Source organism: Pseudophryne corroboree, chromosome 5, assembly GCF_028390025.1.
Source record: "Pseudophryne corroboree isolate aPseCor3 chromosome 5, aPseCor3.hap2, whole genome shotgun sequence".
NCBI classification, from domain to species: Eukaryota; Metazoa; Chordata; class Amphibia; order Anura; family Myobatrachidae; genus Pseudophryne; species Pseudophryne corroboree.
In genome coordinates this window covers 782,632,609-782,647,422 of record NC_086448.1, presented here as the reverse complement: position 1 = coordinate 782,647,422, position 14,814 = coordinate 782,632,609, and the positions used below count along the sequence as shown (strand labels likewise).

General features: G+C 49.3%; 1 protein-coding gene across 7 annotated transcripts in view; it reads right to left on the bottom strand.

Annotated features, from left to right (window-relative positions):
- Positions 1-14,814, bottom strand: part of SEC22C (SEC22 homolog C, vesicle trafficking protein) — a 155,591-nt gene that overhangs the window by 69,477 nt on the left and 71,300 nt on the right. The window contains exon 1 of one of the 7 annotated variants that reach the window (XM_063924367.1): positions 6,744-6,824. The exons of 4 other annotated variants lie outside the window; for them this stretch is intronic. The gene's annotated coding sequence lies outside the window, so the exon portion shown is untranslated. Of the gene's footprint in view, positions 1-6,703; positions 6,825-14,814 lie in introns of those variants that run through there. 2 more of the 7 variants (XM_063924373.1, XM_063924372.1) reach the window with 2 other exon arrangements.

Here is a 14,814-nt window from a genome sequence, read left to right as displayed (position 1 = left end):
CTTTGAATACTTCTTGCAACTAATTGACAAGCTTGTCTTAGTGGGAACTGCTAACACTGCCTCATTTGCTGCTACTAACTCATCAGCTTCTACTATCAAATTAACCACTGCTTTGAAAGAGACTGTCACGTTAGAGAGTGCTAATACTCATTGACCTGATCAAATTAATTCACAGACTTAATATCATTATAAAAGCTCCGAACTGCACTGTGTCAATTGTGCTTATTATGTCATGTTTTGCAGGACTAACCGGTACCTAGGAATCAGTCATTAAATGTGATTTTTCATTGTTTTTAATCGTGTAAAATAAATAGCACACATATGTTTTAAATCAGCGCTGTTATTGGTGTGTTTCTGTTCAGCTATACACAATGTACACGCAGAGCAGTGAGGGGCAGCTATACACAATGTACACACAGAGCAGTGAGGGGCAGCTATACACAATGTACACACAGAGCAGTGAGGGGCAGCTATATACAATGTACACGCAGAGCAGTGAGGGGCAGCTATACACAATGTACACGCAGAGCAGTGAGGGGCAGCTATACACAATGTACACACAGAGCAGTGAGGGGCAGCTATGTATAATGTACACACACAGAGCAGTGAGGGGCAGCTATGTATAATGTACACACACAGAGCAGTGAGGGGCAGCTATACACAATGTACACACATAGAACAGTGAGGGGCATCTATACACAATGTACACACAGAGCAGTGAGGTGCAGCTATACACAATGTACACACAAAGAGCAGTGAGGTGCAGCTATACACAATGTACACACACAGTGCAGTAAGGGGCAGCTATACACAATGTATACACACAGAGCAGTGAGGGGCAGCTATACACAATGTACACACACACAGCGAGGGGGCAGCTATACACAATGTACACACACAGAGCAGTGAGGGGCAGCTATACACAATGTACACACACAGAGCAGTGAGGGGCAGCTGTACACAATGTACACACATAGAGCAGTGAGGGGCAGCTATACACAATGTACACACACATAGAGCAGCTATACACAATGTACACACCCAGAGCAGTGAGGGGCATCTATACACAATGTACACACACACAGCAGTGAGGGGCAGCTATACACAATGTACACACATAGAGCAGTGAGGGTCAGCTATACACAATGTACACACAACCACAGCAGTGAGGGGCAGCTATACACAATGTACACAGAGCAGTGAGCGGCAGCTATACACAATGTACGTACACACACAGAGCAGTGAGGGGCAGCTATACACAATGTATACACACATAGAGCAGCTATACACAATGTACACACAGAGCAGTTAGGGGCAGCTATACACAATGTATACACACAGAGCAGCTATACACAATGTACACACACACACACAGCAGTGAGGGGCAGCTATACACAATGTACGCACACACACAGGGCAGTGAGGGGCAGCTATACACAATGTATACACACATAGAGCAGCTATACACAATGTACACACAGAGCAGTGAGGGGCAGCTATACACAATGTACACACACAGAGCAGTGAGGGGCAGCTATACACAATGTACACACATAGAGCAGTGAGGGGCAGCTATACACAATGTACACACATAGAGCAGTGAGGGGCAGCTATACACAATGTACGTACACACACAGGGCAGTGAGGGGCAGCTATACACAATGTATACACACACACATAGAGCAGCTATACACAATGTACACACAGAGCAGTGAGGGGCAGCTATACACAATGTACCCACACAGAGCAGTGAGGGGCAGCTATACACAATGTACACACATAGAGCAGTGAGGGGCAGCTATACACAATGTACACGCAGAGCAGTGAGGGGCAGCTATACACAATGTACACGCAGAGCAGTGAGGGGCAGCTATACACAATGTACACGCAGAGCAGTGAGGGGCAGCTGTACACAATGTACACACAGAGCAGTGAGGGGCAGCTAAGTATAATGTACACACACAGAGCAGTGAGGGGCAGCTATACACAATGTACACGCAGAGCAGTGAGGGGCAGCTATACACAATGTACACACAGAGCAGTGAGGGGCAGCTATACACAATGTACACACAGAGCAGTGAGGGGCAGCTATATACAATGTACACGCAGAGCAGTGAGGGGCAGCTATACACAATGTACACGCAGAGCAGTGAGGGGCAGCTATACACAATGTACACACAGAGCAGTGAGGGGCAGCTATACACAATGTACACACAGAGCAGTGAGGGGCAGCTATGTATAATGTACACACACAGAGCAGTGAGGGGCAGCTATGTATAATGTACACACACAGAGCAGTGAGGGGCAGCTATACACAATGTACACACATAGAACAGTGAGGGGCATCTATACACAATGTACACACAGAGCAGTGAGGTGCAGCTATACACAATGTACACACAAAGAGCAGTGAGGTGCAGCTATACACAATGTACACACACACAGTGCAGTAAGGGGCAGCTATACACAATGTATACACACAGAGCAGTGAGGGGCAGCTATACACAATGTACACACACACAGCGAGGGGGCAGCTATACACAATGTACACACACAGAGCAGTGAGGGGCAGCTATACACAATGTACACACACAGAGCAGTGAGGGGCAGCTGTACACAATGTACACACATAGAGCAGTGAGGGGCAGCTATACACAATGTACACACACATAGAGCAGCTATACACAATGTACACACCCAGAGCAGTGAGGGGCATCTATACACAATGTACACACACACAGCAGTGAGGGGCAGCTATACACAATGTACACACAACCACAGCAGTGAGGGGCAGCTATACACAATGTACACAGAGCAGTGAGCGGCAGCTATACACAATGTACATACACACACAGAGCAGTGAGGGGCAGCTATACACAATGTATACACACATAGAGCAGCTATACACAATGTACACACAGAGCAGTTAGGGGCAGCTATACACAATGTATACACACAGAGCAGCTATACACAATGTACACACACACACACACACACAGCAGTGAGAGGCAGCTATACACAATGTACGCACACACACAGGGCAGTGAGGGGCAGCTATACACAATGTATACACACAGAGCAGCTATACACAATGTACACACAGAGCAGTGAGGGGCAGCTATACACAATGTACACACCCAGAGCAGTGAGGGGCATCTATACACAATGTACACACACACAGCAGTGAGGGGCAGCTATACACAATGTATACACACAGAGCAGCTATACACAATGTACACACAGAGCAGTGAGGGGCAGCTATACACAATGTACACACACAGAGCAGTGAGGGGCAGCTATACACAATGTACACACATAGAGCAGTGAGGGGCAGCTATACACAATGTACGTACACACACAGGGCAGTGAGGGGCAGCTATACACAATGCATACACACATAGAGCAGCTATACACAATGTACACAGAGCAGTGAGGGGCAGCTATACACAATGTACCCACACAGAGCAGTGAGGGGCAGCTATACACAATGTACACACATAGAGCAGTGAGGGGCAGCTATACACAATGTACGTACACACACAGGGCAGTGAGGGGCATCTATACACAATGTACACACACACAGCAGTGAGGGGCAGCTATACACAATGTACACACATAGAGCAGTGAGGGTCAGCTATACACAATGTACACACAACCACAGCAGTGAGGGGCAGCTATACACAATGTACACAGAGCAGTGAGCGGCAGCTATACACAATGTACGTATACACACAGAGCAGTGAGGGGCAGCTATACACAATGTATACACACATAGAGCAGCTATACACAATGTACACACAGAGCAGTTAGGGGCAGCTATACACAATGTATACACACAGAGCAGCTATACACAATGTACACACACACACACAGCAGTGAGGGGCAGCTATACACAATGTACGCACACACACAGGGCAGTGAGGGGCAGCTATACACAATGTATACACACATAGAGCAGCTATACACAATGTAAACACAGAGCAGTGAGGGGCAGCTATACACAATGTACACACACAGAGCAGTGAGGGGCAGCTATACACAATGTACACACATAGAGCAGTGAGGGGCAGCTATACACAATGTACGTACACACACAGGGCAGTGAGGGGCAGCTATACACAATGTATACACACACACATAGAGCAGCTATACACAATGTACACACAGAGCAGTGAGGGGCAGCTATCCACAATGTACCCACACAGAGCAGTGAGGGGCAGCTATACACAATGTACACACATAGAGCAGTGAGGGGCAGCTATACACAATGTACACGCAGAGCAGTGAGGGGCAGCTATACACAATGTACACGCAGAGCAGTGAGGGGCAGCTATACACAATGTACACACAGAGCAGTGAGGGGCAGCTATACACAATGTACCCACACAGAGCAGTGAGGGGCAGCTATACACAATGTACACACATAGAGCAGTGAGGGGCAGCTATGTATAATGTACACACACAGAGCAGTGAGGGGCAGCTATACACAATGTACACGCAGAGCAGTGAGGGGCAGCTATACACAATGTACACACAGAGCAGTGAGGGGCAGCTATACACAATGTACACACAGAGCAGTGAGGGGCAGCTATATATACAATGTACACGCAGAGCAGTGAGGGGCAGCTATACACAATGTACACGCAGAGCAGTGAGGGGCAGCTATACACAATGTACACACAGAGCAGTGAGGGGCAGCTATACACAATGTACACACAGAGCAGTGAGGGGCAGCTATGTATAATGTACACACACAGAGCAGTGAGGGGCAGCTATGTATAATGTACACACACAGAGCAGTGAGGGGCAGCTATGTATAAATGTACACACACAGAGCAGTGAGGGGCAGCTATACACAATGTACACACATAGAACAGTGAGGGGCATCTATACACAATGTACACACAGAGCAGTGAGGTGCAGCTATACACAATGTACACACAAAGAGCAGTGAGGTGCAGCTATACACAATGTACACACACACAGTGCAGTAAGGGGCAGCTATACACAATGTATACACACAGAGCAGTGAGGGGCAGCTATACACAATGTACACACACACACAGCGAGGGGGCAGCTATACACAATGTACACACACAGAGCAGTGAGGGGCAGCTATACACAATGTACACACACAGAGCAGTGAGGGGCAGCTGTACACAATGTACACACACAGAGCAGTGAGGGGCAGCTGTACACAATGTACACACATAGAGCAGTGAGGGGCAGCTATACACAATGTACACACACATAGAGCAGCTATACACAATGTACACACCCAGAGCAGTGAGGGGCATCTATACACAATGTACACACACACACAGCAGTGAGGGGCAGCTATACACAATGTACACACATAGAGCAGTGAGGGTCAGCTATACACAATGTACACACAACCACAGCAGTGAGGGGCAGCTATACACAATGTACACAGAGCAGTGAGCGGCAGCTATACACAATGTACGTACACACACAGAGCAGTGAGGGGCAGCTATACACAATGTATACACACATAGAGCAGCTATACACAATGTACACACAGAGCAGTTAGGGGCAGCTATACACAATGTATACACACAGAGCAGCTATACACAATGTACACACACACACACACAGCAGTGAGGGGCAGCTATACACAATGTACGCACACACACAGGGCAGTGAGGGGCAGCTATACACAATGTATACACACAGAGCAGCTATACACAATGTACACACAGAGCAGTGAGGGGCAGCTATACACAATGTACACACACAGAGCAGTGAGGGGCAGCTATACACAATGTACACACATAGAGCAGTGAGGGGCAGCTATACACAATGTACGTACACACACAGGGCAGTGAGGGGCAGCTATACACAATGTATACACACATAGAGCAGCTATACACAATGTACACACAGAGCAGTGAGGGGCAGCTATACACAATGTACACACACATAGAGCAGCTATACACAATGTACACACCCAGAGCAGTGAGGGGCATCTATACACAATGTACACACACACACAGCAGTGAGGGGCAGCTATACACAATGTACACACATAGAGCAGTGAGGGTCAGCTATACACAATGTACACACACACACACACACACACACACACACACACACACACACACAGCAGTGAGGGGTAGCTATACACAATGTACACACACACACACACACACACACAAAAAGCAGTGAGGGGCAGCTATACACAATGTACACATAGAGCAGTGAGGGTCAGCTATACACAATGTACACACACACACACACACACACAGCAGTGAGGGGTAGCTATACACAATGTACACACACACACACAAAAAGCAGTGAGGGGCAGCTATACACAATGTACACATAGAGCAGTGAGGAGCAGCTATACACAATGTACGTACACACACACAGCAGTGAGGGGCAGCTATACACAATGTATACACACATAGAGCAGCTATACACAATGTACACACACACAGCAGTGAGGGGCAGCTATACACAATGTACACACACACAAAAAGCAGTGAGGGGCAGCTATACACAATGTACGTACACACACAGAGCAGTGAGGGGCAGCTATACACAATGTACACATAGAGCACTGAGGGGCAGCTATACACAATGTATACACACATAGAGCAGCTATACACAATGTACACACACTTGCAGTGAGGGGCTGCTATACACAATGTACACACAGAGCAGTGAGGGAGAGAACACATACACAATGTTGCTCTCGATGTGACGTCACTGCCCTCCCCTACCTGTCAGTGCCGGAGTTACAGATGGGGCAGCTGCTGCAATCAGATCCCTGACACCTGGGCCTGGAGACTGCTAGTCCTCACTGAGCATGCGCAGATAGCAGGGCTACTCTTAAATCAGCGATGCCACTTCTTGTATACTTAAAAGCGCGATGCCAGGCTGCTGCTGCTGCTGCTACTCTCACACCAGAGACATAAATCTGTCTATTCACACGCCAACATCTCAGTGTTTCCATCTCATGGACCTAATATTTATCTCATCAGTGACTGATGTACTTATCAGATCGTCATGTTTCTACCCCCTGACCCTCTTATTACTTACACCTTCATTTCCATGATAAACAGCCCAATAACCATTGATAAATGCCAGCTATAAGTGTTCTGTCCTCAGAAAGCTGTTATATTTCTCTGACGTCCTAGTGGATGCTGGGTACTCCGTAAGGACCATGGGGAATAGACGGGCTCCGCAGGAGACTGGGCACTTCTTTAAAGAAAAGATTAGGTACTACATCTGGTGTGCACTGGCTCCTCCCTCTATGCCCCTCCTCCAGACCTCAGTTAGAATCTGTGCCCGGCCTGAGCTGGATGCACTTAGTGGGCTCTCCTGAGTTCACTAAAAATAAAAGTATTTGTTAGGTTTTTTATTTTCAGTGAGATCTGCTGGCAAAAGACTCACTGCTACGTGGGACTTAGGGAAGAGAAGCAAACCTACCTGCTTGCAGCTAGCTTGTGCTTCTAGGCTACTGGACACCATTAGCTCCAGAGGGATCGAACACAGGGCCCGACCTCGATCGTCCGTTCCCGGAGCCGCGCCGCCGTCCCCCTTGCAGAGCCAGAAGACGGAAGAAACCGGAGGAAATCGGCGGCTAAAGACTTCGGTCTTCAATAAGGTAGCGCACAGCACTGCAGCTGTGCGCCATTGCTCCCACAGCACACCAAACGCTCCGGTCACTGGTGGGTGCAGGGCGCTGGGGGGGGGGGCGCCCTGGGCTGCAATTAATATACCTTTTGGCAATAAAAAGCACATAATACAGTGTTTAACACTGTATATGTGCAGAGACCCCCGCCATTAACGATATAAAAAGCGGGAGAAGCCCGCCGTTGAAGGGGCGGGGCTATCTCCCTCAGCACAGCCAGCGCCATTTTCTCTTCACAGCTCCGCTGGAAGGACGCTCCCCAGGCTCTCCCCTGCAGTATACACTACAGAAAGGGGAAAAAAGAGAGGGGGGGGCACATAAATTTAGGCGCAAATTGTGATATAAGCAGCTATAGGGGGAAAATTCACTTTGTGTATAGTGTCTATCCCTCTGTTATATAGCACTCTGGTGTGTGCTGGCATACTCTCTCTCTGTCTCCCCAAAGGACTTTGTGGGGTCCTGTCCTCAGTCAGAGCATTCCCTGTGTGTGTGTGCGGTGTGTCGGTACGGCTGTGTCGACATGTTTGATGAGGACGCTTACGTGGAGGCGGAGCAGGTGCCGATAAGTGTGATGTCGCCCCTTGCGGGGCCGACACCTGAGTGGATGGATATGTGGAAGATATTAACCGACAGTGTCAACTCCTTGCATAAAAGGTTCGATGACGCAGCTTTGGGACAGCCGGCATCTCAGCCTGCGCCTGCCCAGGCATCTCAGAGGCCGTCAGGGGCTCAAAAACGCCCGCTACCTCAGATGGCAGACACAGATGTCGACACGGAGTCTGACTCCAGTGTCGACGAGGATGAGACAAATATTCAATCCACTCGGGCCATCCGATGCATGATTACGGCAATGAAAAATGTGTTGCACATTTCTGACATTAACCCGGTTACCACAAAAAAGGGTATTATGTTTGGGGAGAAAAAGCAGCCAGTGACTTTTCCCCCATCTGAATGAATTGTGTGAAGAAGCGTGGGGTTCCCCAGATAAGAAACTAGTAATTTCTAAGTGGTTACTAATGGCGTACCCTTTCCCACCATCGGATAGGTTACGCTGGGAGACATCCCCTAAGGTGGACAAGGCGCTCACACGCTTATCAAAAAAGGTGGCACTGCCGTCTCAGGATACGGCCGCCTTAAAGGAGCCTGCAGATAGAAAGCAGGAGGCTATCCTGAAGTCTGTGTATACACACTCAGGTACTATATTGAGACCTGCTATTGCTTCAGCATGGATGTGTAGTGCTGCAGCAGCGTGGTCTGATTCCCTGTCTGATAACATTGATTCCCTTGACAGGGACACTATATTGCTAACCATAGAGCATATTAAAGACGTAGTCTTATATATGAGAGATGCACAGAGGGACATTTGCCGGCTGGCATCTAGAATTAATGCGATGTCCATTTCTGCCAGGAGAGTATTATGGACTCGGCAGTGGACAGGTGATGCTGATTCTAAAAGGCACATGGAAATTTTGCCTTATAAGGGTGAGGAATTGTTTGGGGACGGTCTTTCGGACCTCGTATCCACAGCAACAGCTGGGAAGTTGACTTTTTTACCTCAGGTTCCCTCACAGCCTAAGAAAGCACTGTATTATCAAGTACAGTCCTTTCGGCCTCAGAAAGGCAAGCGGGTTAGAGGCGCGTCCTTTCTGCGCAGAGGCAGGGGTAGAGGGAAAAAAGCTGCACCATACAGCCAGTTCCCAAGAACAAAAATCCTCCCCTGCTTCCACTAAGTCCACCGCATGACGCTGGGGCTCCACAGGTGGAGCCAGGTGCGGTGGGGGCCCGTCTCCGGAACTTCAGCGACCAGTGGGTTCGCACACAGGTGGATCTCTGGGTTCTACAAGTGGTATCTCAGGGATACAAGCTGGAGTTCGAGACGTCTCCCCCTCGCCGTTACCTCAAATCAGCCTTGCCAGCTACTCCCCAGGACAGGGAGGTCGTACTGGCGGCAATTCACAAGCTGTACCTCCAGCAGGTGATAATCAAAGTTCCCCTCCTTCAACAGGGACGGGGTTACTATTCCACAATGTTTGTGGTACCGAAACCAGACAGTTCGGTGAGACCCATTCTAAATTTGAAATCCTTGAACACTTATATAAGGAAGTTCAAGTTCAAAATGGAATCGCTCAGGGCGGTTATTGCAAGCCTGGAAGAGGGGGATTACATGGTATCACTGGACATCAAGGATGCTTACCTACATGTCCCCATTTACCCACCTCACCAGGTATACCTCCGTTTTGTGGTACAGGACTGCCATTACCAATTCCAGACGATGCCGTTTGGTCTGTCCACGGCACCGAGGGTATTTACCAAAGTAATGGCCGAAATGATGATACTCCTTCGAAAGAAGGGAGTTATAATTATCCCGTACTTGGACGATCTCCTTATAAAGGCGAGGTCCAGGGAGCAGTTGTTGGTCGGAGTAGCACTATCTCAGGAAGTGCTACAACAGCACGGCTGGATTCTGAATATCCCGAAGTCGCAGCTGGTTCCTAAGACGCGTCTGCTGTTCCTGGGTATGATTCTGGACACAGAACAGAAGAAAGTGTTTCTCCCGGAGGAGAAGGCCAAGGAGTTGTCATCTCTGGTCAGAGACCTCCTAAAACCAAAACAGGTGTCGGTGCATCACTGCACGCGAGTCCTGGGAAAGATGGTAGCTTCTTACGAGGCAATTCCATTCGGCAGGTTCCATGCACGGATCTTTCAGTGGGATCTGTTAGACAAGTGGTCCGGATCGCATCTTCAGATGCATCGGCTGATCACCCTGTCCCCGAGGGCCAGGGTGTCTCTGCTGTGGTGGCTGCAGAGTGCTCATCTTCTCGAGGGCCGCAGATTCGGCATACAGGACTGGGTCCTGGTGACCACGGATGCAAGCCTCCGAGGTTGGGGGGCAGTCACTCAGGGAAGAAACTTCAAAGAACAATGGTCGAGTCAGGAAGCCTCCCTACACATAAATATTCTGGAACTAAGGGCCATTTACAATGCCCTAAGTCAGGCAAAACCCCTGCTTCAAAACCAGCCGGTGCTGATTCAGTCAGACAACATCACGGCGGTCGCCCATGTAAACCGACAGGGCGGCACAAGAAGCAGGATGGCGATGGCAGAAGCCACAAGGATTCTCCGATGGGCGGAAAATCACGTGCTAGCACTGTCAGCAGTGTTCATTCCGGGAGTGGACAACTGGGAAGCAGACTTCCTCAGCAGGCACGACCTCCACCCGGGAGAGTGGGGACTTCATCCAGAAGTCTTCCAGCTGATTGTAAATCGTTGGGAAAGGCCACAGGTGGACATGATGGCGTCCCGCCTCAACAAAAAGCTAAAAAGATATTGCGCCAGGTCAAGGGACCCTCAGGCGATAGCTGTGGACGCTCTAGTGACACCGTGGGTGTACCAGTCGGTTTATGTGTTCCCTCCTCTTCCTCTCATACCACGGGTACTGAGGATAATAAGAAGGAGAGGAGTAAGAACTATACTCATCGTTCCGGATTGGCCAAGAAGGACTTGGTACCCGGAACTACAAGAAATTATCTCAGAGGACCCTTGGCCTCTGCCGCTCCGACAGGACCTGCTACGGCAGAGGCCCTGTCTGTTCCAAGACTTACCGCGGCTGCGTTTGACGGCATGGCGGTTGAACGCCGGATCCTGCTGGAAAAGGGCATTCCGGTTGAAGTCATTCCTACACTGATAAAAGCTAGGAAGGATGTGACAGCAAAACATTATCACCGCATATGGCGAAAATATGTTGCTTGGTGTGAGGCTATGAAGGCCCCAACAGAAGAATTTCAGCTGGGTCGATTTCTGCACTTCCTACAGTTAGGAGTGACTATGGGCCTAAAATTGAGATCCACTAAAGTCCAGATTTCGGCCCTGTCTATTTTCTTTCAAAAAGAACTGGCTTCCCTGCCTGAAGTTCAGACGTTTGTTAAGGGAGTGCTGCATATTCAGCCCCCTTTTGTGCCTCCAGTGGCACCTTGGGATCTCAACGTTGTGTTGGATTTCCTAAAATCACATTGGTTTGAGCCACTTCAGACCGTGGAGTTGAAATATCTCACGTGGAAAGTGGTCATGCTTTTGGCCTTGGCTTCGGCTAGGCGTGTGTCAGAATTGGCGGCTTTGTCTTGTAAGAGCCCCTATCTGATCTTCCATATGGACCGGGCAGAATTGAGGACTCGTCCCCAATTTCTCCCTAAGGTGGTATAAGCGTTTCATTTGAACCAACCTATTGTGGTGCCTGCGGCTACTCGGGACTTGGAGGCTTCCAAGTTGCTGGATGTAGTCTGGGCCCTGAAAATCTATGTTTCCAGGACGGCTAGAGTCAGAAAAACTGACTCGCTGTTTATTCTGCATGCACCCAACAAGCTGGGTGCTCCTGCTTCTAAGCAGACTATTGCTCGCTGGATCTGTTGCACGATTCAACTTGCACATTCTGCGGCTGGACTGCCGCATCCTAAATCAGTCAAAGCCCATTCCACGAGGAAAGTGGGCTCTTTTTGGGCGGCTGCCCGAGGGGTCTCGGCTTTACAACTTTGCCGAGCTGCTACCTGGTCGGGATCAAACACGTTTGCAAAATTCTACAAGTTTGATACCCTGGCTGAGATGGACCTTGAGTTTGCTCATTCGGTGCTGCAGAGTCATCCGCACTCTCCCGCCCGTTTGGGAGCTTTGGTATAATCCCCATGGTCCTTACGGAGTACCCAGCATCCACTAGGACGTCAGAGAAAATAAGATTTTACTCACCGGTAAATCTATTTCTCGTAGTCCGTAGTGGATGCTGGGAGCCCGTCCCAAGTGCGGAATTCTGCAATACTTGTATATAGTTATTGCTTAACTATAGGGTTTTTTGTTCTGAGCCATCAGTTTAATGAGGCTCAGTTGTTGTTCATACTGTTAACTGGGTATAGTAATCACGAGTTGTACGGTGTGATTGGTGTGGCTGGTATGAGTCTTACCCTGGAGTCCAAATCCTTTCCTTGTAATGTCAGCTCTTCCGGGCACAGTTTCCTTAACTGAGGTCTGGAGGAGGGGCATAGAGGGAGGAGCCAGTGCACACCAGATGTAGTACCTAATCTTTTCTTTAAAGAAGTGCCCAGTCTCCTGCGGAGCCCGTCTATTCCCCATGGTCCTTACGGAGTACCCAGCATCCACTGCGGACTACGAGAACTAGATTTACCGGTGAGTAAAATCTAATTTTTATTCTCTGTGCCCCGCAACATGACCCCTTACATCAGGAACACATTGCTGTGCTTCTGGACATCTTACTTTGGTCCAGATTTATCAAGCCTTGGAAAGTAATAGGCCCTACACACTGGCTGACAATCCTCAAAGATATGAACGTTCTCGTTCATTATTGAACGAGATAACGTTCATATCTTTGAGTGTGGAGTCACTAGCGATGAACGATGCGCGGCCCCGCGCTCGTTCATCGCTGGTGCCCCGTCGGCTGCGCATGCAGGCCAATATGGACGATCACGTCCATATTTGCCTGCACTTCTTTGGTGACGGGGGGAGCCCCCGTCACTGCCCCCCTGCCGGCGAGTCGCCCGTCGGCCGTATCCGCCGTCGGGCAGCTCGGCGGCGGATCGATCAATGTGTAGGGCCCTTTAGAAATAGCACAGTGATAAAGTACCAGCCAATCAGCTCCTGTCATTTTTTCAAACACAGCCTGTAACATGGCAGTTGGGTGCTGATTAGCTGGTACTTTATCACCGTGCAATTTATCACTCTCCAAGGCTTGATAAATCTTGGCCTTCCTAAGTGCATAAAGCATATCTCCTAACTGTCCTGATTTTCGCGGAACAGTTCCGTTTTTTTGGGGACTGTCCTGCTGTCCCACCCGCGGGCTGCAGTGTCCCGCGGTGGTTGGGCAGTTAGGGGGCTCCTGTCACTGCTGTTCTGCTTAGCAGAGCAGTGGAGAATAGACGCATGCGCACAGCATCTATTTACTGGAAACAGAGGGAGAGGGGGCATGCCAGCAGCTCACAGAATGCTGGGCATGCCCCCTCAGTGACGAAAACGGGTGCGTGGGTCGCGATCGCTGACCCTCTCGCAAGTCATGCCCCTTTCTCATAGGTAACGCCCCCTTTGTGGCCGGGTGCGCTCTACGCACACGCAGACGCAGGTGTCCCTCAGCTTGTGATTAAAATGTTGGGAGCTATGATAAAGTCTAGCTTCCGGAAGTATAGGCCTGATATCTGATGCCATCTTTAAATGGTGTTAACCATTGTAGACTATGGTCTAAATTTCACAAAACCTTTTTGGGAGTGGTGCCCGAAGGATTTCTCCATGGTAACATATTGTTGCACACACGTGGATTTGCCTCCGTACCTGCACAGGAAGAGCTGTGCTAGGTGTGAATCAGTAATACCTCTTTTCCACCAAGGTCCCGGGTCCAACCCAAGATTTGGAACACAGGCCCAGATTTATCAAGCATTGGATGGAGGTAAAGTAGACAGAGATAAGATACCAGCCAATCAGCTCCTCGCTGCCATGCTACAGGCTGTGTTTGAAAAATTACAGTTAGGAGCTGATTGGTTGGTACTTTATCACCATGCATTTTATCACTCTCCAAGGCTTGATAAATCTGGGCCACAGTTCTAAGCCGGGTCAAACCTGGGACAGACCCCTTTTCACTGCGGTGCTGAACTGTATTTTTCCTGGGATGGCATCGCTCACACTGCACACAGGTGCAGGTGCTGGCGCTTGGAGATGACATTATCTCCTTGCGCTGGAATGCGGCTCTCCCCATGCTGTAAATGGGATACGGGTCGGACAATCTGGGTTACCTGTTTACACTACAGCTCACCCGGGTCCTTCCCGTGTAAAACCCTGCTAGGTACCCGAAAAGGATTCCCAGTGTCTGGACCTGGGTGGAGCCGTTTCCACTGACAGAAATCCCAGGTAGTTGCGCATTCATGTGCAATAACCCAGGATTTTCTGGTCAGTGGAAAAGGGGTATATGTAAAGCGATCACCATAGTTGTGCGCAGGCTTGTGGGCAGTTGTTGTCAAGGTGAAAGTGCTCTATTCAGCTACAGCACTTTTACGTCGGCCATCTTAGACTGAAAAAGAGGCTGCCTCTTTCCTGAGAGCTGGGGGGGAAGGGACGCTGTAGGTAGGGGTTGGGGATACGGTGAGTGTGTACTTCTTACTTATCACCAG